General features: G+C 37.9%; 1 protein-coding gene across 1 annotated transcript in view; it reads right to left on the reverse strand.

The window, feature by feature from the left end:
- Positions 1 to 25,649, reverse strand: part of LOC106008219 (uncharacterized) — a 130,449-nt gene that overhangs the window by 19,831 nt on the left and 84,969 nt on the right. The window contains exons 3-6 of the mRNA XM_087185894.1: positions 10,184 to 10,312; positions 8,305 to 8,461; positions 6,845 to 6,888; positions 604 to 758 (exon numbers count right to left, since the gene is read on the reverse strand). The gene's annotated coding sequence lies outside the window, so the exon portion shown is untranslated. The remainder of the gene's footprint in view (positions 1 to 603; positions 759 to 6,844; positions 6,889 to 8,304; positions 8,462 to 10,183; positions 10,313 to 25,649) is intronic.

A 25,649-nucleotide genomic window follows, 5' to 3' on the forward strand; every position in this document is an offset into this window, starting at 1 on the left:
AATCTAGTAATCCTTTCGGTCACGTCCTCATTCGCTGGCTGTCTGGATTTTTTGGTTTTCCTGGCCACGGCTACAATAGGGAGGGGGGGAGCCAATCCTCATTGTTATACCTAGCAGCCTCTTCTTCCAAATCATCAGCATCTCCCAGGTTTAGGGGTCCCTCATCCGGAAAAAAACCCTTCCTTAGTGCAGGCTCTGCATCAGCATATACTGGTGGAACAGATGGCTTAGTTTCACTTTCCATAGGAGGCGGAGGGACAACCTCGGGAACACCAGCCTTGTCAGGCTCCTCTGAGGAAGGACTTGAGGAGGGTCCTTCAACCCTCTCTCCCTCATACCGAGGATCCAAACTATCTCTAATTAAAGCCCATAAACTAAAAGCATCTATAGGGATATTAGTGGGTCCATGACCATCGTAATAATCCTGAAGTCGCTTTCTCACCTTATTCCATACTTCAAAATCTACTGTGCCTTCTTCAGAGAACCAAGGACAAACTTTCTCTACAAATTCTAAAAAATTACATAAGTGTTGATGCCCTACCTTTGCTCCACAAGCGCAAAGCACATTTTTAAGCATATGTTCAAAAAGCATTCGGTTATTACCAATACCCATCTTGTTACTCCCGAGCGTATTCACCGGCCTTAATTTACTTATCCGAGCTCACGATCCTCGGTGTCCTTCACTATGGCCCCCTGTATTCTGGTCCCTGTTCGGGCGCCACCCATGGCAGAGCCAGCCGTCACTTGTCGAACAGCACCTGAATGGGGGAGTGAGGATGAAGAAAAAGAAAGACGCAGAGATAGAGTCGGGAGCCTCTCAGAGAGACTGCCGCCGCGCTTTTTTTATTCTCTTCCCCTTTTTTTCACAGTTGAGTTTGGTTATTAATCATGACCCTTATCCAAAGACACCTGCTTCCTTGTTCTCTAGTTCTTTGGAAATTCCCCACCCTCATGGGCTTTCTTGTTTCTCGGGTTTACAAAACGTTCATCATGTTCCAGGACAATTTCTGAAGGTAAACATCTAATTTGGCAAGGACGCGGTTCCTCATAACATAGTCTCCTTGCTCTATACAATGGAGGGTAAGATTTAACATGGAGCCTCTATGGCTAGCACCGCTCTCCACATACCAGCACAATTCATAATAGCTAAATCCTGGAAGCAGCTTGTATGCACATCAACAGACAATTGAATTAAGAAAATGTAGTATCTATATATATAATTGAATACTACTCAGCTATAAAGGACAAATTTGAGATATTTGTAAGGAAATGGATCCAAAACATAATGTTGAGTGAAATAAACCAAACACACAAGCATAAATACTGCATGATATCTCTCATTTGAGTAAGACAAAGTACAAACAATGAGATAATAAAGGAAGGATAGACAGAGACAAGGGGGTGATCTCTTGCAAATAGAAGATGTCCAAGGGACCAAGGGTGAGGGATGAAGGGCAAGGGATGGGAAAACAACTAGAATAAAGATACACCATATACAGGAACCTAATAATCTCAATAAATGTAAACATTATATGCCATAAACATTACATGCCATACTTGCTAAATTTAATAATATCAATAAGAATGAAAAGGGGGAAAGGGGAATCTGAGGAGCAGGAAGGGAGGGGGATGAAAGAGGAAGAGCATTTAAAGAAGAAACAAGCTGTATTATGTACATGTGCCCACTCCCCATGATTGTACGATTTTAGATGACTGTAAAATGCATGTACTACAAACAGGTACTAATAATGAATGATGAAATTGAGGTATTAATAATGGCTAGACCGTGACTGGGCTGGGCTGGGTCCAGCAACAGGCTCAATTTCAAGGAAGCATCAGAGGAAGCAGTTTGTTCTTATGGGTCCTCTAAATCATTTTTTTTCAACTGGAGCTCATGACACATTAATGAGCAATAAAACCACTTTGGGACAATACACTCATATTTCTTAAATAAAATGCAACAAATTACAATAAAATAGAAACTATCCATGTGTAACCTGGAGTAAAGAGGAGCATTTTTCACTAAAACTTTATTTCAACAATATTTATGTATATTTAGGTACTGAATCTTTTTTTTTTTTTTTTTTTTTTTTTTTTTTGGTACCGGGGATTGAACTCGGGTCCTTGCACTTGCACAGCAGGCGGCCAAACCACTGAGCTAAATCCCCAGCCCCTAGGTACTGAATCTTGATTGCAAATATAGATTAGACAATGGGTTATAGTCAATAATCTTTAAAGTCATCAATCTACATAACAAAGATGTGATACTATCAGATCACACATAGGTTGGGACTGAAGCTTAAATATTTAATAATGTGGTTTGCAGGCACCAGGTGACCAAAAAGGTTGGCTGGCCACTAGTCCCTTTTGCTTCCATCATTATCCTAGCTACAGAGACTCAAGGTTCCTTCAATTACATCCTTCCACCACCCAAGTTTTGGAGCAGGCCCCTAATACTATCAACTTACTTAGTTAACATTTGCTTATAACCTTATTGAGCTGAGCCAAATTTGACTAATATTAGAAACAACATCTTCTTAAAGCCAGGACTAACTAGCTGATGCAATATCATTTAAGAATCATTATGCATTTTAAATCAAAACAGTCACTATTTAATCTTCAATTTACTGATTAGATTTATACCAAATATTTACTCAAAAGGATAGCCTCACAATATTTCACTTAAAATGCCTGCATAAAAAGAAATCTAAGACCAATTTTCCTTTTACTTTGCTTTCAAGATAAAATAACTTTATAGAAAGTTTAAGGAATGTACTATTCAAAAGAGTAACCTGGAGGACATGTCGCTCTCTTCTCTCATCTAAAGAGATTCTGATGCAGAGCAGCGCCAACGCCCTCACCCTTGGAGTTTGCACTTCCACGGATCTCAGTCGCTTTGAACCTGCATATATGTGGGAAGGTCCCTGACTGAGTAACTCTTGGGAGCACAAAATGAAAGCCACAGAATCTGGGCACAGAAATCCTTTCAGTTTCATTAGGATAATTCCAACATATTTGAGGGCTACCACACACGCAGGTAATCCCCACTCCTACAGGAACCAAGGGAGGAGGATTCAAAGGCAGTTTGGGCAATTTAGACTTTGTCTCCAAATAAAAATAAAAAGGCCTAGGGATGTAGCTCGGTGACAGAGTACCCCGTAGGTTCGAACCCAAGTACTGAGAAATAACAAAAAGATAATTCTAACATAATTTATGTTTTCATGGATTTTCCAATCATAACACATTGGAGGGGAAATATTACTAAAAGAAGCTCCAGTTAGAGGCAAACTTGATAGCGGTGAACAGGGTAGCAGTCGACTCTGAGTTAATGTCTGACTGACACAAATTAACCAAGTCCTCAAAACTGTGTGCTCTTGGGACTATAAATTTCATATTTAAGTTTATTAAAAGGAACTAATTAAAGAAAATAAAAACATACATTTATATACAGGTACATACTAAACATGTAGTTGACACCATGTTGTTTGAGATATAAGAATGCTGAACGTGATCTAACTGTCCAGCAACATTGGAATACAATATTATATATCCGTAACAGTGGAGTATCATGTGGTCATCCAAGATGATGCTTCAAGTATTAATCTACTGATATTTTTTAAAAGTGTTTATCATAAACTATAAATCACAAAAAGATCCAACATATTCCTGGTTGTTTAAGACTATGTACATATGGGGCCGGGGATTTAGCCCAGTGGTTCTGGCCCCTGCCTTGAAAGTGCAAGGTCCTGAGTTTGACCCCCACAGTACCAAAAAAAAAAAAAGAGTATGTCCATATCAGTGTGTTTGCAAATATTTACACAAACAGTAGTTTGGTTTTTTTGTTGTTTTCTCCTTTGTATTTTCTGATTTCCTGGAATAAGTAGTGCTTTAGTAATGGGGAAGGGGAGGGAATAAAATCAAAGTATTACAGAGAAATTAAAACTTCATAATTAATTATTAATACTAATGGATGAATCAAGAAAAGTAAAAATACATTGGGTGTACTACTAAAGAATACATGTAGAATATCAAACTATTACACTTAAGTTTCATCTATATAAGGAAAACCTCATCCAGCAGCAACATCAGCTAAAGGAGATGGGATGGGTTTTTGAGTGCTCGTTTGCCTGTGTGAGCCGTGACTATCTTTCTTGTTCTACAAAGTAAACCTGAGAGTGCATGGGCTTTTTCACTTAGTCACAGAGAATTTTGACCCAGAGGGCAATGTTCTGATTTATCCCAAAGCCAGCACCAGAATTGCTAAAATATCCTTATCCTTATTTTGCTTCCAGAGTTGAGTTCACAGAGTAACTCACGCTTCAACAGTCTCCCTCCATTTAGAGTCAGAGACCTACTTTTTCCTTACATAGTTACAGAAGCCACTGAACCTTTCAGCCACAAACCACGTGTCCCAGAGACATGCTATGTAACAATCGAAATTTCAGGCTTCAGGCTGTGGCTTTCATAGCTCATATGGCAGTGCAGATTTCTTTTCATTTAAAACTGGAAAGATGATGCCCAGAGGACTTCATCCTTTCTAATAGTCTCAGCCTCACCAACAACCAAACACAAAACAAGCATTTTCCTAAACAGAAGGTATTTTCCAAGTCATTCAGAAGCACTGCATTTTTCAAACCACTCTCAAGCAAGGCCACAGTAAGCTGATATGCCATGAAGACACTTGTGATTTGAAAACCATGGGCTGGGTGTCAATCTGATCAGAAACCACCCACAGTAGGGAACGGAGAAGACAGGATGGACAAGCCCCTATGCAAGGAGCATTCTGGTCCCTCTGTTGTCCCTACTGAAGGTGCTCCCACTGTTCTCTGGCATTTCATTAACAAATAGAAACAGTAAAAAAATTCCACCAGGAGTTTTGCAAAGATTTTTAATTCAACCTAGGGGCACAAAAAGGGAGTCTCTTTGTGAGTTATTAAAGTATGGAGACAAAAATCAAAAAGGCTCAGCAAAAATTGTTACATTCCCTGGGAAATGCATAGAAACCAAATCAGTCTCTGACTCCTCTAGAACAAATAAAACTAATGCTTTGTTTTTCCATTTTACCCTTGACTTGTTGATCACAATGGAAAAAAAAAAAAAGATTCCTGAAATTTTTCAAATAAAATAACAGCTAGAACAAGGAGTGCTAATAAATACAGATGTGTTCTACTTTTAGTTGGATATGGCAGAACCTGCTACAGTAATAACAATGTTATTTTTCAAGCTCATTCACATTCTTCAAATATTTCATTTTTATTTCAAAATAACTTTTCTTTGCATATTTATTATGAAATTTTAAAATATGTATGTGTACATGATATACATATAGACATTTTAGTTAATTTTACAAATACAACTATCAAAGAAAACCAAAATACATATATATTAGGAGCATCCTGAAAAATCAATTATTTTCTGGTTAGGTCTTATTTTGGGGGAAATATGGTATGTATCATAAAGCAAGTACAAGATATTTTACTTTCACAGAAGTATGATCCAGTACTGTCCTACCTCTATAATGCCAGAGGGTATAATGAAAAAGGCATTATTTTGGACCTGATTCTACTTTCTCAGAAGAGAGCCCAAGGGATGTATGACACAGTTCTGTAAAGAAATGCACTGTTTTAGGTAGGATTTCCTTTCAGTAGCAGTACTCATTTTTCATGAATACTAGCTAAAAACTGTAAAAAAGCCTGGGGAAAAACCAAAACAGCAGCAGCAAAACAAAACAAAACAATAGTGTTCATGCAAAGATAATCGAGTGCCTACACTAGAGTTTTTTTTTTTTTCTGTACGGAGGATCAAACTCAGGACCTTGCACTTGTGAGGCAGATGGGGGAACCACTGAGCTAAATCCTCAACCCATACCCTAGAGTTTTGAACACCTCCACTTACCTACTCAGTCAGTCATCAATCACTGCCTAGGTTTTCCTAGCCTGGCCCTGGTTTTCACAGAGGCTTCTGGTTGTTGATATCTGCAGAGGTGAGTTGTTGATTTCCTATATCTCCCTACCTGTCTGTCTCTCCAGAACAGCATTCTGCTTTGTGATCCTACTTTCAGATGGATCAGAAGAGTTGTCAGTTTTCATCTTGTTCAGCCTTTGATGTGTCAGGGTTGAATGGCAACTTCCAAGGTCCATATAACCCCCCGGCGCACGCGCGCGCGCACACACACACACATAAATTACTGGCAGGTCGTCACTAAAGCCCTATTTACAATGGAGTTTTTTTACTTGGTGTGTCATGTCCAGATTTGAAATAAAAAATAGAAGGCATACAGCAAGATAAAAACAGTTTAAAGAGATTTAACATGCACCAGAAGAAGACTTAGATATGAATGCTGTAATTATCAGACCACAGATTTAAAACACTTATGACTAATATGCTAAAGGACCTGAGAAAAAACCAGTAACATGCAAGAAGACATGAGTAATGTAAGTAGAGATGGAAATTCTAAGAAGCCAAAAGATATACTATGGATCAAAACACTATCAAAAGAAATAAAGAATGTATTTGATAGACTGAGAAAAGAATCTCTGAACTTAAAGTATGCCAGTAGAAAGTGAAAAAGAGGGGAACAAAGGTCTGAATAAAAAACCAGAACACAATATTGAAAAACTATGAGACAATCAGAAAAGGTGTAACATATGTATAATGGGAAAGAAAAGAAGGGGGGAGGAGGGAAGGAAGGAGGAAGACACCAAACCACAGATGCAAGAAGTGTGGAAAACACCACACCAAATAAATGTCAAAAACTATTTCTAGGCATATCATATTCCAAAAGGCAGAAAATTAAAGATAAAGAAAAACTTTTAAAGTAGCTAGAGGAATAAAAATGCTTTACCTGTAGAAGAGCAAGGACGACAATTACATCTGACTTCTTGGAAACTACGCAAGCAAAAAGAGAGGGGAGTAAAATCAAGTTTTTGATTTACTGAGGGAGAAAAAGCCAACAATATAGAATGCTGTGTCCTGTGAAATTACTGTTCAAAAAAGTTAAGAGAAATAAAGGCTTTCTTCAACAACAACAACAACAACAACACAAAAAAAAGAGGGAATTTGTTGCTGTTAGACCTGTCTGGCAAAACATGTTAAAAGAAATTCTTCAGAGAAGGAAAATTATTTAGGTCAGAAACTCAGACATATATAAAGAAAGAAAAAGGTTTAGAGAAGGAGTAAGTGGAGGTATATAAAAACTTATTTTTAATATTTTCAATCTCATAGCTAATAGCTTTTTCAAAATAATAATAGCAACAACATATTTAATCACTATAGCTTATGTACAAGATGTGATCAAAAATATGGTGAATACTCACTTTTTTTTTTTAAATTTATTACACTAAGGAACATTAGCATTAATCACCCTCAAAATACCCCCCACCTTGCTTTGAACATTTATATCCCATTGTTCTGGCCACTTTCTGAAACAGTTCCAGAAGACTTCTTTCATGAGGGTCTTTAACTTCACTGTTGTGGCTGCCTTAATGTCCTGAATTGGTTCAAAATGTTTATCTTGCCAGGCACGGTGGTGAACACCTGTAATCTCAGTATTCCAGATTCTGAGGCAGGAGGATTGCCACAAATTTGAGGCCAGCATGGGCTACAATAGTAAGTTCAAGGCCAGTCTGAACTACAGAGTGAGACCCTGTCTCAAAACAAACAAACAAAAAGTTTATCTTTCAGGGTCATTTTGACTTTGGGGAAAAGCTAGAAGTTTTACAATACGAGATCAGATTAAAAAGGCAGATGATGTTTTTACTAGCCTGCGTCTGTTGGCTGGTACTCGCCAGCAGCATTCACTGTATGTTTTGATCATACTTCATAAACGCACTCATGAGAGAGGACTTCCCGAGCTGCTTCAGAAAGTGGCTAGAATGATGAAATGAGTATATCTGAAGTAAGAGGGATTAACGGCAATGTATCTTTTGCTGTAATAAAAAAATTCTATTTAAACATTTGTCTTATTTTTCAATCACAACTCCTGCATGTGAAATGAATGAGGAGGCTGGAGGGAATGACACACGGCCAGGGGAGAATTGGGGACACTAGGCTATCATAAGGCACTTGCAATATCTGTGAAGCAATTAGCTTGAATGTGTATTGAAAATTCTAGAGCAAAAAAGAAAAAGAAATACAGGAGCAATGTCGATTTCACAGATGTCACAGGTAACAAGTGTCCAGTGCTTTAGAAACTCTAAGATAAAGTATTTGAGAATTACATTAGCCAACACATCCTATAAATACCTTCTTTAAAACAAAACCAGTGCCCCTAGGGAGCCTCCTTGCGCTTGTGCCCCCAAGTACCTGGAAGGAATTTGTGAGTCACAGTCTTCGGAGACATCTTCCACTCAGCGAGGTGGCCCCATCTCATTTTGTGATTTGAGCTGGACTTCAGTTCTGGGTGTGATGTCTGCCATTTTCCTCACCCTCGCTGATACTTCTCACTGCCAAACTTTTAAATCTGGAAGTGTGGAAAGGTGTATCTTATTTTAGCCATGACTCCCCCTCCATTATCAAAGCAGCCATTTGTCAGCCTGAACTTCCTTTTCTAGGAATTACCTGTTCCTATCTTGGCTCACTTTTTCTATTGGTTTGTTGTTGTTGTTTTTTTCTTACTGATGTTTAAGAATCCTTTATATATCCTAGGTTCTATGTATTATAAATATCTTCTCTCACTTTTGTAGAACCCATCTTTTCATTACTTACGGATGCATGTTAAATTTTTATAATATAAACTACCCTTATTAAATGGAAAGGAGTTACTTACAAAAAAAATGCTATACAAACCAGACCTCGAACTACTCTTTCCTATTATTTTCTTTTCTTTAATAGACAGTATATGTGCACAGAACAAAATTCAAAAAGCACAAGTGATAAACATAAAGAGTAAATCTTCCTCTTTCTGCTCTTCCCCCAAGCCACTGAGTTCCATTCGCTCCCCTGATACAAACACTTGTGTCTATGAAGATAAGACATGTATTTATAAGCATTCATCAATATATTCTTTTTTCTACAAAAAGTAATATACTATACCTTTTCTTTTTTTATAGTTTTCTCATACAGCATGTATTTTATAAGTATATGTATGTGTTTTTAGATACACTACATTATCAGTCCTGTACACACAGAGTGGCTTCCTTTTATTTTTGTCACACATGCCTACAATTCATATCCACAGCGGAACATGAGCCTAGTGAGAACCTGTCAACTCTGGACCATGATTAAGATTTGGGTCCCAGTTCTTCTCTGTTAGGAGTAAGTTAGTCTTCCCTTTGTCTCAGCTTCCCCTTTGTCTCAGTTTCCCCTTTTGTAAAATGAGGATAATAATACTGAAATAGTCCGTGTGGGAATTAGATTACATAGGTCATGAGCTAAGTATATTGAACTCTTCCAAATGTTGCTAATATTTAAAAAAACTGTAACAGGAAACAACAAGAAACAAGATATATCATGTACAGGTACAAATTCCCAATGATGAACTCAATAGTAATGTACACCTAAGATGTAAGGATAAACTTAATTAATTAAAAATAAAATAAAATTAAAAAGCTATTATGAATATCTTGGTATAGAATCATCTTGCACATATATGAGTATATTGTAGAATCAACACCTAAGAAGTGTATTCAAGATCAAAGGCTAGGTGACATTCTTATGTCAAAGAGATTGCCACTACACTCTCAGGAGTCTGCATGAATTTCCACCCCCAATAATGTATGAGCACACATCCATGTGTCCTGCTGACCATGTGGTCATACTTTTCATCTATACCACCTTAATACACTCAAAACATGATGTATTACTGTGCTGGTATATTTCTCTTACTGGGAATAAAGTGTTTTCATCTGTTTGAGACAGTTTTACTTCCTTTTTGTTGAAATTTCCTCATTTTTATATTAGTCCATAGTCTTTTTTGCTTATTGATTTATAGAATATTTTGTCTATTTAAAAATGTATTGCTTTGCATAATATATTTCAAATGTTTTTTTCCAATTTTACCCTTTTTCTATGTTTATGTTTTTTTATTTTTAATAAAATTGAATTTAATCATTTAAATGGATTCCAGAGGTCTTATGTCATTTATAAAACAGCTTTCCAAACACCAAACTTATAAAACTATTTCCCATGATTCTTTCTGGTACTACTGTGGTATACTATTTTAATATTTATGTGTTTGACTCACCTGGATTTATTTTGAGAGACATAGGAATTGTTCATTACACTTGTTTCGAGAAGCTATCCAATTGAGCTGGGGATTTAGCTTAAAGGTTCTGCTGCCTGCCTCACAAGCAGAAGGACCTGAGTTCGATCCCTGGTACCAAAAAAAAAAAGAGAAGCTATCCAATTGCCCCTTAACTGTTTATTGAAAAAAATTTTGTTCACAATTGACTTTAAATACCATTTTATATTAAAGGCTAACATATATTTAAGTCTATTTCATAGCGTTTTGTTTTTTCTATTCCTATATCAACACTAGGCTATGCTATCAATGAATGTAGTTTTATTGCAAAATACATATACTAATGTACTCAGAAAAATTCTACTTAAATTGTTTCTTTTTTCACCTGTTAGAATTGTTCCTTGAATATTTTTCCATATGAATTTTAGAATAAGCTTCCTTAATTTTTAAAAACGTATTATTTTAGGTTAAATTTATGGATTAATTTAAGGAGAAATATCAGCTTTGTAATGTTAAGATTTTCTATCCAAGAATATGACATACCCTACCATTTGTGCAATATTCTTTGTGTTCTTAGGAATACTATAACTTTTTTTGCAGATCTTTAAATTTTTTGTTAATTTCATTCCTAGGTGTTTCATCTTTCTTGCTATTAAAAATGGGCATTTTCTTTGCCCCCCATTCCTAGCCCTCCCTTCACCCCCTCCACCCTTCCCTATTTACAAAGACTTTATTTCCATTTTTCCATTTCTCATCATTTTTCCTTTCCCTTCTTTCCTTTCCCCTGCCCCTCCCACTACCCCTACCCCTTTGGACCTTTTCTTCCTATTTTACATTATCGATTATTCATTCTAATCATTGGTACATTTTAGGTATACAATATAATGACATTGATCATTGGAAATTTGCACCTTTACATAGTCTCTCTTGGTTCTTATTTTTCACCCTTGCCCAGACCTCCCTTCAACCCCTCCATTCCTCCCTATTTACAAAGATTTTGTTCCTATTTTTCCATTTTCTCATATTAATAACATTCCCTTCTTTCCTTTCCCCTAGCCCTCCCACTTCCTTCCCCTTTGCCCCTTTTCTTCCAATTTCACATTACCTATTATACATTTTACTCCTTATTTACACTTTCAGTTTCTCACACCAGAGAAACTACTCAGTATTTACACATGTGTGTCCTATTTATTTCACTTAAGAGTATCACCTCAAAGTGCATCCATTTAGCTATAAATGTCTCTAATTTCTCACTTTTTATGGCTGAGTAGTACTACATTTTATTTGTAAAAAACAAATTTTCTTGATCCAGTCTCCAGCTGATGGGCATTTGGGCTGTTTCCAAGTTTTAGCTATTACAAATTGTGCTGCTATGAACATGTGTGCACATATATCACTGTGGTATGATTCTTTTAATTCTTTGGGGAAGATCCCCAGCAGTGGAATAGCAGAGTCAAATGGGACTTCCAGTCCTAGTTCTTTGAGGTATCTCCATACTGATTTCCACAGTGGTTGCACGAGTCTACACTCCCACCAGCAGTGGAGCAGGGTTCCTCTTTCCCCACAGCCCCGCCAGCATTTGTTATTAGTTGATTTCGTTGCAGATGACATGATACTCTATATACAAGACCCAAAGAATTCCACCAAAAGTCTTCTAGACTTAATAACCAAATTCAGTCAAGTAGCTGGTTACAAAGTCAACACACAAAAATCAATAGCTTTCCTCTACACGAATAACAGACTCACTGAGAAATAGGGCAAATAATTCCTTTCACAATAGCATCCAAAAAAACTGAAATACCTAGGAATCAACCTAACAAAAGAAATCAAAGACCTCTTCTCTGAAAACTACAGCACTCTGAAAAGAGAGATTGAAGATGCTATCAGAAAATGGACAGACATCCCCTGCTCCCGGGTAGGAAGGATTAATATAGTGAAAATGGCCATACTTCCAAAACTGCTATTTAGATTCAATGCAATTCCAATTGAGATCCTGGCATTTTCTTGAAAGTAGTCTTCTAGTTGGTTGTTGTTTATTCATTGTTCTTGGAGTCTCATTTCCTTATATCCCAATATGATCCTCTATGGAAATTTCCTACCCCTGTAATTATCAAAATCATCTGAAGCTCTGAATTCACCAACAAGTACTAACCAAAAAAGCACTACAAATGTAATTATAGTATGAAGGTAATATACACCTATTTATGTTGGAGCTTTGAGCATGAATTCAAACTAAAGAATATTTTACTCAAGACCACCAATAATTTCACTGACTCATGTGTTTCCATACTATATTTAATTGTATCTCAATTTACCATATTATGACATTAAATGTAAAAACTGTCTTGATGCTAGTCAACTTTAATTTTACTCAATATTACTCATTACATAGTTTTGGGATACAAAGTGTAGTGGACCCATACTAACATGATCCCCAATGAGTTATACATGTCTTCACAAAAATCCCCTTCCATATGAAGGAAATTAGGACTTGCTTCTCAGCCAGTGGAAAAATAGTGGGTGTTATGTTATACAGCAAAAGTGATAGTATAGTCACTTTTGTGATTATGCTACATTATATAGGACTCTGTCCTTGCAAATTGCAGGAAAAGAAAGGAACACCTGCTGGTTTTAAAGAAGTAAGTGGCCATGCTATAAAGAGCATTACGGACATCATCTGGAAGCTGAGAGTTGTCCTAGCTAATTGCTGGCAAAACAAAAAACAAAAACCAAAAACAAAAACAAAACCTGAGGCCCTGAGTACTTTAACCTTAAAGAACTGAAGTTGAGGAAGCTCCCCCGCTGCCATCCCAGGCTCCTAGCGCCAAGAAGGTGAGCTGGTCCCAGCACACGAAGGAAGCTCCCCCAACTCCATCCCAGGCTCCCAGGGCAGTGAAGCTTAGCCGGTCCCAGCACCCAGAAGGAAGCTCCTCGCCTCCATCCCAGGCTCCTAGGGCAGAGAAGCTGAGCCGGTCCCAGCATCCAGAAGGAAGCTCCCCTGCTGGAATCCCAAGCTCCTAGGGCACAGAAGGTGAGCCACGTGGGCACCAGAAGCACCTCCCACCATGAAAATGAGAAGACACATAAACAAACCTCAAAAACAGACTTCCAGATCACCTACAGCAACCCGAAAGGGAAACGAGATGGAACACTTATACTCAACAACCTGGACTCTCTGAACTGGCAACAAAAGAGGATCTGGAAAAATGAAATCAGAAATAATTACTCAGATAGCAGCAAAGATTGTGCTCATGGTGCAAGACATGATTAATAAATCTAGAGAGGACACAGATTAAAAAAATAGAGGATCTGAGGAACATGATGGAATTTCAACATAGGAAACAAATGGAATCCATAAAACAGATACAAACAGATTTCCAAGAGATTAAAAACTCCATTGAAAGTCTGCTCAGCAGAATGAACCAATGTGAGGATAGAATTTCAGATATAGAAGATAAGATTGCAATTAGTGACCAGGAAGAGAAAAATTGCTTTAAAATTGTAAGGGAACATGAGAAATCAATCCAGCAGCTGCTAGACAATGCAAAGAAGAATAACGTAAGACTGATTGGAGTCAATGAAGAAACAGGAGAGAGTGCAGATGACATAAAAAAAATCTGATAACAGAAGTGATGGCAGAAAACTTCCCAAGGAGGGGAAAAGAACTTCACATACAGATAAGTGAGGCATATAGGACTCCAACTAGCCTTGATCAAAAAAAATCTACACATAAGCATATAATAGTTAGGATTCCAGAAATCCAACAGAAGAATAAAATTCTACAAGCAGTGAGAGAAAAGAAACAAATTACATACAAAGGAAAGCGTATCAGAATCACAGCAGACTTCTCAATGCAAACCCTCAAGGCAAAAAGAGCTTGGAGTGATGTATTTCAAGCCCTAAAGGAAAACAGCCTCCAACCCAGACTGATGTACCCTGCAAAACTATCTTTCAAAATTGATGGAGAAGTAAGATGCTTTCATGACAAAGAGCACCTCAGGAACTTCATGAATACCAAACCGGCACTCCAAAAAATTTTAGACAATACCCTAGGAAAAGACAATGAGGATCACAACCCCAGGAAACCCAGCAGAATGAATCCATTGGGCGTGACAAATTAAACACAAAGAGGGAGAATCCAACAGAAAGAAAAAGTCATGACAAGGCTTTTAAAACTTTTGACTTCATCTCCCTAATGAGTATATAATTCAATCTTATTATTGTACTGATGAGTATTTTTCTGATTCTAGAGTTGCACACCATTCCTTGTGCTATACTGGCTATTTATCATCTTCTTATGTCTACATTTTAATTGGGTTGTCTATTAATGAGCTGTAAGAGTTCTTTATATATTCTGGTCATAGGTTATATGCATTGTAAATATGGTCTGTTTAAGGACGACTTTTCATTTTAATGATGTCATTTAAAGTTCTAAATTTTGATGGAATCTCATTTATCAAGTTTTTTCTTTTATACATCATGGCTTTTGTATCCTAGGTAGTTCTTGCCTACCCTGAATTCATAAATATTTTCCCTTATAATTTCTTCTGAAAGTTTTATACTTTTAGGCTTTCTTATTTAGGTTCATAGACCCCTTCAAGTTATTTTCATGTATGGAAAAGAAGGGTTGAGGTTAATTTTTTTATATATGGATACCAGGTGTTCTAGTGCCATTTGCTGAAGACACTATCTCTTCCTCGGCTCTTGAATTGAGTTTATATTCTACAAAATGCTAATGTTAAATAATCTTTCAAAACTCAGTGGACCATATATGTGTGGTTCTATTTCTAGGTTCTCTGTTTTATTCAAATAATCTATATGTCTTTCTTTACACCAACACTTCCTTGATTACTGTAGCTTTAGAAGAAGTCTTAAAATTGGGTGCTAAACATCTTCCAACACTGTTCTTGTTTTTGTTTTTGGCTTTTCTAGGTCCTTTGTACTCCTACATAACTTTAAAATTTCAATATCCAGTTCTTCATTTATAACAAGTATACACAGACCTGAATTTTTATATATACCTTGTGTTTTCTAATCCTGCTAAATTCAAGTACTAGTTCTAGGAGCTCCTAGAGATTTCTTAGTATTTTCTCTGTAGATGATCATTTCATCTACATAGAAAGATTTTGCTTCTGCCATGCCAATCCTGTCCTAGTTGTGTCATTTTATTGCCAGACTATTTTGGTTTAGACCTATGTTTCAAAGTCTAATGGACAGATGAAGAATAGGCATATATGCCCTTGTTCCCCACTTTAGGGAGAAAGCATTGTATCGTCTCCATTCATAGAAGGAGTTTTTGTTGGAAGTATGGAGTACATGTCTTTGATCTGTTGAGAAGGTTCTGTTATACTGCTAGTCTCCTGATAGCTTTTACCATGAACAGCTATAGAATTTAGTCCAATACTTTTTCTCCAACTAGTGACAGGATCATATGGCTTTTTCCTTTCCTCTGTTAAAATGATGACTTGGGGGGGTGGATCTTCCAATGCTGAACCAACACTGCCATCCCTATAACAAAACCACTTTCTACATCCTGCCAGACCTGACTTCTAAGAGTTTGTTTTGTTAAACAAATTTCTATCTATGTTTATACTTTTTTCTTCTATTATCTTTATCCAGTTTTAGGATTAGCAAAGTGTTGAGTCCCTAAAATGAGGGGAGAAGTGTTCCTTCTTTTTTCTGCTTTAATTGTTTAATATAATTTATCAGTTAAAATGTATATGAGCCTGCTGTTGTCATATAGGTAGGTTTTCAAGCTAGGAATATACTTTCTTTAATAGGTGCTATTCAAATTTTATATTTCCTCCAGAGTTAGTTTCATTAATTTGTCTTCTAAGTTACTTCTTAGAAGTTATCAAATTTATTTCAAAAAAGATTTTTGTAATATGCTTTCTATATCCTTTTAAATTCTGTAAAATCTGTGGTAATGTGTCCTAGATCTTAATATTGTAATTTAAAAAATGTATAACTGATATTTTGTAACAGGAAGAAAAGGTCTAAAAGAGCAGGGGAATTGGGAGGGGTAGGGGAAGGGAAAAAAGGGAAAGGAAAAAATATGAGAAGAGGAAAAAAATGGATACAAGGTCTTTGCAAATAAGGAAGGGTGGAGGGGGTGAAGGGAGGGCAAGGAAAGGGGAAAAAAAATAAGAACCAAGAGACTCATGTAATGGTACAAAATCCCAATGATGAATGTAACTGTATCGTATACCTAAAATGTACCAATAAAGTTAATGGGGAAAACAAAAAAGAACTGAAGTTGACCAACAATAACAAGAGCTTGAAAGAAGACCCTGAGCTCAAGAAAGAAATGTAGCCTGAATGAACTTTTGATTACAAGCTTGTGAAACCCTCGATAGAGAACAAGCTAAGTTGGGCCTGGACTCTTCACACACAGAAATATGTCAAGACAATAAAGATATTGTTAAAGCCTCCACGTTTTACTGTACTTAAGGAATTCCAGAATATCCTCAAACACTCCAAAGCTCACAACTAAGTTAAATATTATTCATTAGCATTTATGATTTGTCTTAACTGAAATCTTTTATAAGTTCCAGAGCCTATTTGAAAAAAGCAAGTATTGTATTCATTTATAATTGAAAAATGAAGGAAAAGTCTTATTTTAGAATAACTGAAATGCTTTATTCACCTCTATCTTTGCCTTTTCAGTTAGCTCTAGGACATGAATTTCAATGCTTTTCTTTTTTTATGGTCAGAAATATAACAAAATAACCTATCATAGTTATAATAACATTTCCATGGTTAGCTTGGTTTTCTGGAATTTCACATATTATGGCTATTTGAATTGAACACCTACAATCCAGCACATGGGTTCAAACTAGACATTTAATGTCCCCATGTTAAAGCACACCATTCCATCTCTTTCAAAATGAACATTAAGATGTTGGTTTATAAAACAAAATCTTGGCTGGTGAAACCCTTTTAGATTTCACAGACTTACAATTTTAAAATATTCTTCCCATTAATTATTTTTTCTCTCGCATCTTCTAAAGGCAGTGTGATTCATGTTTGACAAACTATTTGGATATAAATCCAAACCCTCCATCACTCAAGTAAAGGGATCAGATCCAAAGTGAGGTTGTAGAAAGATCCTGAGGGGTAAAGAAAAAGGTTTTCTAAAGAGGACAGGAATTCACCCAATCACAAAGACCTTGAGCCTCCTCCATGAAGGATCAGAGAGAAGCATGGGCCACAAATGAGGGAAACAAGGCTACAGATTAGTGATATTCACTAACTGGATTTTCAGCTTTTTTTTTCTATCCCAAAATCTTCAAGGAAGCCAGTGTACAACCACCTTTATTAGGAGTCCTGCAGCAAATTATGAAATAGAATGAAATTTCTACTCTGGTAATGATGCAGTGAGGAAAATGGTACCCTCACCAAACACTCTTGACTTAGAGCACCAGAGTGATAGCAGGAAAAAATAACAGCCCACATTTATATGACAGGCTATGTACAAAATACTACATACATAAACTTGAATAAACTGGTCTAAAGTGGCTTTCTCAGGGCCAGATACTGGGCAAGGATTTTTGTGAAAATGATTAAATAAAAAGGGTTTCCAAGAGGAGATGAATTGGTGGAGTGGGACTAGAAAGTGAAGGTGGCCAGAGCATCAGAGGGATAACTGACACCCATGGGGGCATGGAGTAAAGTGAACCTCAAAGCCAGGAATGTTCTAAGCATCTCATGCCTGGGAGCTAAGGGAGGTGGAATATTTGTGCTTTACAGGGGTCTGTGGTTGTTTAAAGGCTGGGGAAGTGGGAAGGTACATAAATTCCTGGGTACCTTTGGGTACTTGATGCAAAATAGCTTTTGGAAGCCCAAGACAGTTGACACAAAAGACAACACCTGGGCATAGTGGTGATGCCTGAAATCACATTTGAACCCAACCTGGTTAATTTAGCAATTTAGCAAGATGCTGACTGATGGACACCATGCTGGGTGAGCTACAAATTCATAAATTGGCTTTTCATATTAAAAGTCTGAGTCTACCTATTAGCCCACAGTGGCTTGCCTGAAGAGCCAGTAGTTGGTGTGTGGGAAAGGAACAATGCCCCACACCACTGGTTTTAGCAGAGGTGTCAGTGATCCATGATGCTGTGACATCTTGGATGACAAGACAACAGTACAGCAAAGGGCAGCATGACTCATACCAAAAACTCCTATAGAAGCAAAAATTAATTCATGGGAAGAAACAAATTTCCCATTCATCTATGAGCTGTTCTTGCTAGAATATTTCATTCCCTTGTTGCTAGGAACCTGCTCACATCAGTGGTCTCCACTTCACTGTTCTCTGCACTTCCCCTTACCCTTTCTAGAAGCTGTGTGTTCAATAAATAGTGGCAAGCTCCAGGACACAGTGTCTTAACCTGATAAGTGCTTTGACTGTCCTGGGCCCCCCATTTATACATCAAGATCTTGTCTTTTATTATCCTGCCACCATACACTTACTCAGGTGGCTGAAGGTCTGATCAGCCTCCAATAGCTGACTAATAAAGTTTTTAAGGTAATCTGGGGCTGTAACTTAGTGTGAAGGCCCTTGGTTCAATCCTCAGTGCTGAAAAAAAAAGTCACAGGGCTGGCTTGGGGATGTCACCTCATCTGGAGCAGGACTGCATAAAACATGGAAAACAAATCTGAGGAGATATGGACAGAATATCTATTACATGTCCTCACAGTGACCCATGACATAGCTAGTAGCAGTTTATTCTTCATTTTCCAGGTGAGGTACATGGAGCACAGAAAGATTAAAGTGAGCAGAGGCTCAAGGCAGAACTAAAGCCATGGCTAGGAAATGCAGAAAGAGCAAGCTATGCCAGGAATGAACTCAGATGCAAGCAAACACACTAACATGAACTTTAGTGAGGAGCTATGTGCAAGTAAATCTTTCTGTTAAGTGGTTAACACCTACCTAGACATTAGACACTTGGGTTATGTGTAATATTCACTTTCCTTCTAAGCTACAAGACAAAGAAATTATTATGGGCTTCAAAGGAAGCAGGCAGGCAGGAACAAAATGAAAATTCCTCTCCCTCTTCTTTCCATCCATAATTCCCACTTCCTTCTTCCTCTCCACACACACAAACGTAACACACTCAAGTCTAGAAGCTTTCAATGTGTTTCTCATATTTATTGAAAATAATTAGAAGAAATTGGCAGAGCCATTAAACTCAACACACCATAGCAACAAAGTCAGAGAGTTTCCTATGGGCTGAGATTGCCTATAAAAATAGCTTAGATAACAAATAGCTTTTAAATAGCTTTAAAGTCTAGTTGCTTCGATACATAATTTGAGATTCCCTGGGAGGGTGTCTGTGCCATAAAATATTTTTTATTTTTGACAATCCAGATACCACTAAATCTACCATTGGAGCCTCTCTTATTTGAATAGAGCAGATTTTCAGTTTTTCAAGGGATTTCAGCAACAGGACACCCGAGGCATAAGGACTCCCCTTAATTAGTAACATACAGAAATGAGGATAATGGGTTGAGGTGTAGCTTAGTGGCACAGCACTTGCCTAGTGTTATGACTTATATCGAGATGCCTTCACAAAACCCTCATAAGGGTCACAGGCAACCTGCCCCATCCAGCCCGCGCCATCATTGGACAATGCAGAGGGGTCCTGGGTCACAGGGAACCTGCCTCATCCAGCCCACACCCCTGGCAGTGGTCCACTTAGCTGCACAGGCAGCTGCAAGATGCTCCTGCCCCCACCCCTCTGGCTTCTTGGCTGTACTGCCACCTGTTTCCACACTACAAAGACACAGGGGACACCGGATCACCAGACCACCACACTGGGTAAGTTGGAAGGATCATCACCTTCCATCAGAAGTGGGACTATCTTCAGGGGAAGGGGAGCTGGAACCTGCAGTACAACCCTGCAGAGTTCAACCCTACAGGAGGACAGTGAGCTCAACTTGGGACTTGCAGCCAGAAGTCTGCCTGAATCTTATGGGTCTGCAATGGGCTTGTTGAGACTCATTGACTTATATCTGCACACTGCTATGCACATTGTCTACTGGAACAGCAGAGATATACCCTGAAGGAGGCCCTTCATTTTCTATTTTATTTTTTATATCCAAAATTAGTATTATTGGTTTGGATTTTTTTCTCCTCTTATCTTTAATTTCTTTCCTACACTTTGAAAATTTTGGGTTTTCTCTCCTTTTCTTTTTCTTCTTTTCTCTTTCCTTTCTCTCTCTCTTACACCCACTCTCTTGCAGTCCCACATTGTTCACTTCCCTATTTGCTCCCGTTCTGGCCCCCATTTGGATTTCTTCTTTATTTTTCTATTATTCTCTTTTTCCTTCTCTTGCCTGTGTCCTCTGGACTCACTGCTAACCTTCCCCTATCCTTTTACCTTTCTATCCCTCCCTCCCCAAATCCTTCTAACTCTCCATCCTGAAGGGTAAAGTTGTTATATTGAAGAGTTTATTCACTATAAGCATATGTTGGGTGGGTCCACAATTTTTATTTAATTTACACAGTGAAAGGTGATAGATTAATAACTACCACAAAATGTCATTTTCTAAGATATGCTTGATGCTATGGTATTCCTGGTTGTATCATTTGGGCTAAGGTGTTGTTATTGATCTAGTCAGTGGTCCTTCCTGGTATAATGAAAATAAGATAGCCTCAGAGTCAATAGAGACTCAAAACTTAAAGACCAGTTATATCCAGAAGACACCTCTGAGAAGCAATGATTTCATAAGGGTTCTAATTACAAGGAAAAAAGATACTTACAATAAGCATTTTCGAAGTATCAACTCAGGAATTAAACCAAGGACAGTACCAAACACAAAAATGAAAAGACATTTAAGCAAGGCACAAACTCAGGCTTCCACCCCACCAAGGGTAAACCCCAGGGGAAATGAGGTGGAAAAGTCTGATAATCAAACACCTGGACACCCTGAACGGATAGCACAGTAAGTAACAAAACAGATGAATGAGGCTCTAGAAAAATTCAAAGCAGGAATAATCTCCCAGATATCTACAGAGATGGTGAGCAAAGTGAAAGACATGATTAGAGGCTCTAGAACAGAAACATAAAAAAAAAATAGATGAGCTCAGAAACATGCTGGAAGCCATGAATACCCAGCATAAGAAAGAAATAGAAACCATGATTGCTCAACATAAGAAAGAAATGGGATCCATGAAACAGATTCAAACAGATATTCAGGAGATTAAAAACTTTATTGAAAGTATTCACAGCAGATTAAGGGAATCTAAAGATAGAATATCAGATATAGATGGCAGGATCACAATTAAGGATCATGAAAACAGAGGTCTCTTGAAAATAGTAAGGGACCAAGAGAAATCAAACCAACAGCTGCTAGACGATGCAAAGAAGAATAACATAAGACTGATAGGAGTCCATGAAAAAACAGGAGAGAGTACAACTGACATAAAAAGAGTTCACAGAAGTAATAGTAGAAAACTTCCCAGACAGAGGTAGAGAATTGGACATACAGAGAAGTGAGGCATATAGAACTCCAACTAGCCATGATCAAAACAAGTCTACATCTAGACATATCATAGTCAAGATCCCAGAAACCCAACAGAAGAACAAAATCCTACAGGCAGTTAGAGAAAAGAAACAAATCACCTACAAAGGAAAGCCCATCAGAATCACAGCAGACTTCTCAACACAAACCCTCAAATCAAAGAGAGCCTAGAGGGAAGTATTTCATGTCCTAAAAGAAAATAACTTCCAACCTAGACTGTTGTATCCTGCAAAATTATCTTTCAAAATTGATGGGGAAATGAGATACTTTCACGACAAAGAACACCTGAGAAATTTCATGAACACCAAACAGGACTCCAAGCAATTCTAAACAATATCCTAGAAAAAGACAATGAAGTTCACGACTCCATGACACCCAACAGAGGGAAGCTACCAGGCAAGGTAGGAAACTAAAGGGAAAGAGGGAAAAACATGAAATAAAAGAGCTAACAACAGTAAAACATCATGACAAGGATGAATCAATATCTATCAATTATAACTATCAATGTTAATTGTCTCAATTCACCAATCACAAGAAATAGACTGACAGAATGGATTAAGAACCAAAATCCAACAATATGCTGTATACAAGAAACACACCTAACTCAAAAAGAAATTCATAACTCAAAGTAAAAAGATGGAAAACAGCTCTCCATGCCACAGGAACCCAGAAAAAAGCAGGGGTAGCAATCTTATTTGTAGACAAAGTAGATTTCAAACCAAAACTAATTAAGAGAGACAAAGGTGGTCACCACATCCTTGTGAAGGGAATAATCCAAAAGGAAGAGATGACAATCATACATATACATGCACCAAATACAAATGTCCCCAACTATACAAAACAAATATTAATGGACACAAAAAACCAAATAAGCACTAATACAGTTGTAGTGGGGGACCTCAATACCCCTCTATCACAAATAGACAGATCATCTAGACAAAAAATTGACAATGAAATTCTAGAACTGAACCAAGCTATTGAAGAAATGGACTTAATGCTTACAGACTGTTCCACAAACAAAATCAGAATACACATTCTTTTCAGCTGCCCACAGGCCATTCTCCAGAAGAGACCACATGCTAGCTCATAGGACATATCTAAGTAAATGTAAAAGAGTTGAAGATACCCCCTGTAAATTATCAGAACACAGTGCAATAAAACTGGAGATCAGTAACATAAGAAACCACAAAACTCCCACAAACACATAGAAACTGAATAACACCCTCCTGAACAACCAATGGGTCAGAGAGGAAATTAAAGAAGAAATTAAACACTTTCTACAAGTAAATGATAATGACAGTACAACATACAGGAATCTATGGGACACAATGAAAGCAGTTCTATATGGGAAATTCATAGCAGTGAATGCTCATATTAGGAAAAAGAGAAATCAAATAAATAACCTAATCCAGAACCTCAAGCTCCTAGAAAAAGAAGAGTATAACAACTCCAAAGCTCATACAAGAGAGGAAATTATAAAGATCAGAGCAGAAATCAATGCAATGGAGATTAAGAGAATGGTACAAAAACTTGATGAATCAAAGAGTTGGTTTTTTGGATGAATAAATAAAATTGATAAACCTTTAGCCAACCTTATCAAAAAAAGAAAAAAAAGGCACAAATCCATGCAATTAAGAGTGAAAAAGGTGAAGTCACAAGAGACCCAGCAGAAATCCGGAGGATCATCAATACCTACTTCGAGAACTAGTACTCTAATAAAATGGAAAACACAGAAGAAATGGACAGATTCCTAGACACAAACGAATTGCCAAAGTTGAATGAAGATGATATAGAAATTCTAAACACCCCAATTACAATGAGTGAAATTGAAAATGTAATAAAATATTTAGCAACAAAGAAAAGCCCAGGTCCTGATGGTTGCACTGCTGAATTCTACAAGACATTTAAAGAAGAACTATTGCCATTACTCTCTAAAGTCATCAAGGGAATCAAGGCTACCAAACTCATGCCTGGAAGCAAGTGTTACTCTGATTCCAAAACAAGGGAAAGACTCAACCCAAAAAGAGAACTACAGGCCAATCTCCCTAATGAACATAGATGCAAAAGTCCTCAAAAAGATACTGGAAAACAGAATACAGAGGGTCACCAAGAAGATCATACAGGTCACCCAGAATAGGCCGAATCAGCCCTCTGCAGACAGGCAGGCCTGCGCATGCCCTACCGAGGTCCCAAGTTGCACAGAAGACGCCAAATCACCTCACTGCAGACAGGTAGGTCTGCCGAAGCCCTACTGAGGACCTCAGTCATGTGGAACACGCTGAATCAGGCCTATGCAGACAGGCAGGTCTGCGCACACCGTACCAAGGTCCCAGGTCACAGGGAACACACCGAATCAGCCCACTGCAGACAGGGGGTCCGTGCACGCACTATCGAGGTCCCGAGTCATGCAGAAGATGCCTAATCACCCTGCTGCAGACAGGCAGCCACATGGATCCACACTACAAAGATGCAGAGGACATCAGACCACCAGACCACGGTACTGAGTCCTGCTGCTCCCGGCCCAGAGGTAGGGGCTTCTGAGCCACCATCCCACTGCTCCTGGTCCAGAGGAAGGGGCTTCCCGGCCACCATCCCTCCCACTACTCCCAGCCCACAGGAAAGGGCTTTTGGGTCACCATCCCTACCCCTGCTCCTGGCCCCTGTCCCACCTCTCCCAGCTCAGAGGAGGTAATCTGTACAGGTACCAACAGTACCCCACCCCAGTCAAAATGAGAAAACACGTAAATAAGTCTAAAAACCAGACTTCCAGATCTGCAGCAACCCCAAGGGGAAATGAGATGGAACACTCTGGTACTCAACCACCTGGACCCACTGACTGAACTGGCAACAAAAGGGGATCTGGAAAAAATGAAATCAGAAATAATTTCTCAGATAACAGGAGAAATTGTGCCCCTAGTGCAAGACATGATTAATAAATCTAGAGAGGAGCTGAGGAACATGATGGAATCTCAACATAGGAAACAAATGGAATCCATAAAACAGATGCACACAGATGCAAATAGATTTCCAGGAGATGAAAAACTCCATTGAAAGTCTACATAGCAGAATGAGCCAATGTGAGGACAGAATTTCAGATATAGAAGATAAGATTGCAATTAGTGACCATGAAAAGAAACATTGCTTCAATATTATAAGGGAACATGAGAAATCAATCCAGCAGCTGCTAGATGATGCAAAGAAGAATAACATAAGACTGATTGGCCTCAATGAAGAAACAGGAGAGAGTGAGGATGACATAAAAAATCTCTTCAAAGAAATAATGGCAGAAAACTTCCCAAGCAGGGGAAAACAGCTTGACATACAGATAAGTGAGGCATATAGGACCCCAAATAGCCTTGATCAAAAAAAACTACACATAGGCATATAATTGTTAAGATTCCAGAAACTCAACAGAAGAACAAAGTTCTAGAAGCAGATAGAGAAAAGAAACAAATCATATACAAAGAAAGCCCATCAGAATCACAGCAGACTTCTCAACACAAACCATCAAGGCAAGAAGAGCTCGGAGTGACATATTCCAAGCTCTAAAAGAAAACAGCCTCCAACCCAGATTGATGTACCCTGCAAAACTGTCTTTCAAAATGGAAGGAGAAATAAGATACTTTCATGACAAAGAGCACCTTGGGAACTTTGTGAACACCAAACCAGCACTCCAAAGAATTTTGCACAATATCCTAGGAACAGACATTGAGGATCACAACCCCAGGAAGCAAAGCAGAATAAATCCATCTGGCATGACAAGAAATTAAATGTAAAAGGGGAGAACCCAACAAAAAGAAAAAGTCATGGCAATGACAAGTCAATATGTTTCAGTTATAACCGTCAATGTTAATGGTCTCAATTAACCAAACAAAAGAAATAGACTGGCAGAATGGCTCAAGAAGCAAAATCCAACAATATGCTGCATACAAGAAACACACTT

Source organism: Heterocephalus glaber, unplaced genomic scaffold, assembly GCF_053883595.1.
Source record: "Heterocephalus glaber isolate CG9 unplaced genomic scaffold, H.glaber_assembly_v1.0 deba00001503, whole genome shotgun sequence".
In the NCBI taxonomy this organism is placed as follows: Eukaryota; Metazoa; Chordata; class Mammalia; order Rodentia; family Bathyergidae; genus Heterocephalus; species Heterocephalus glaber.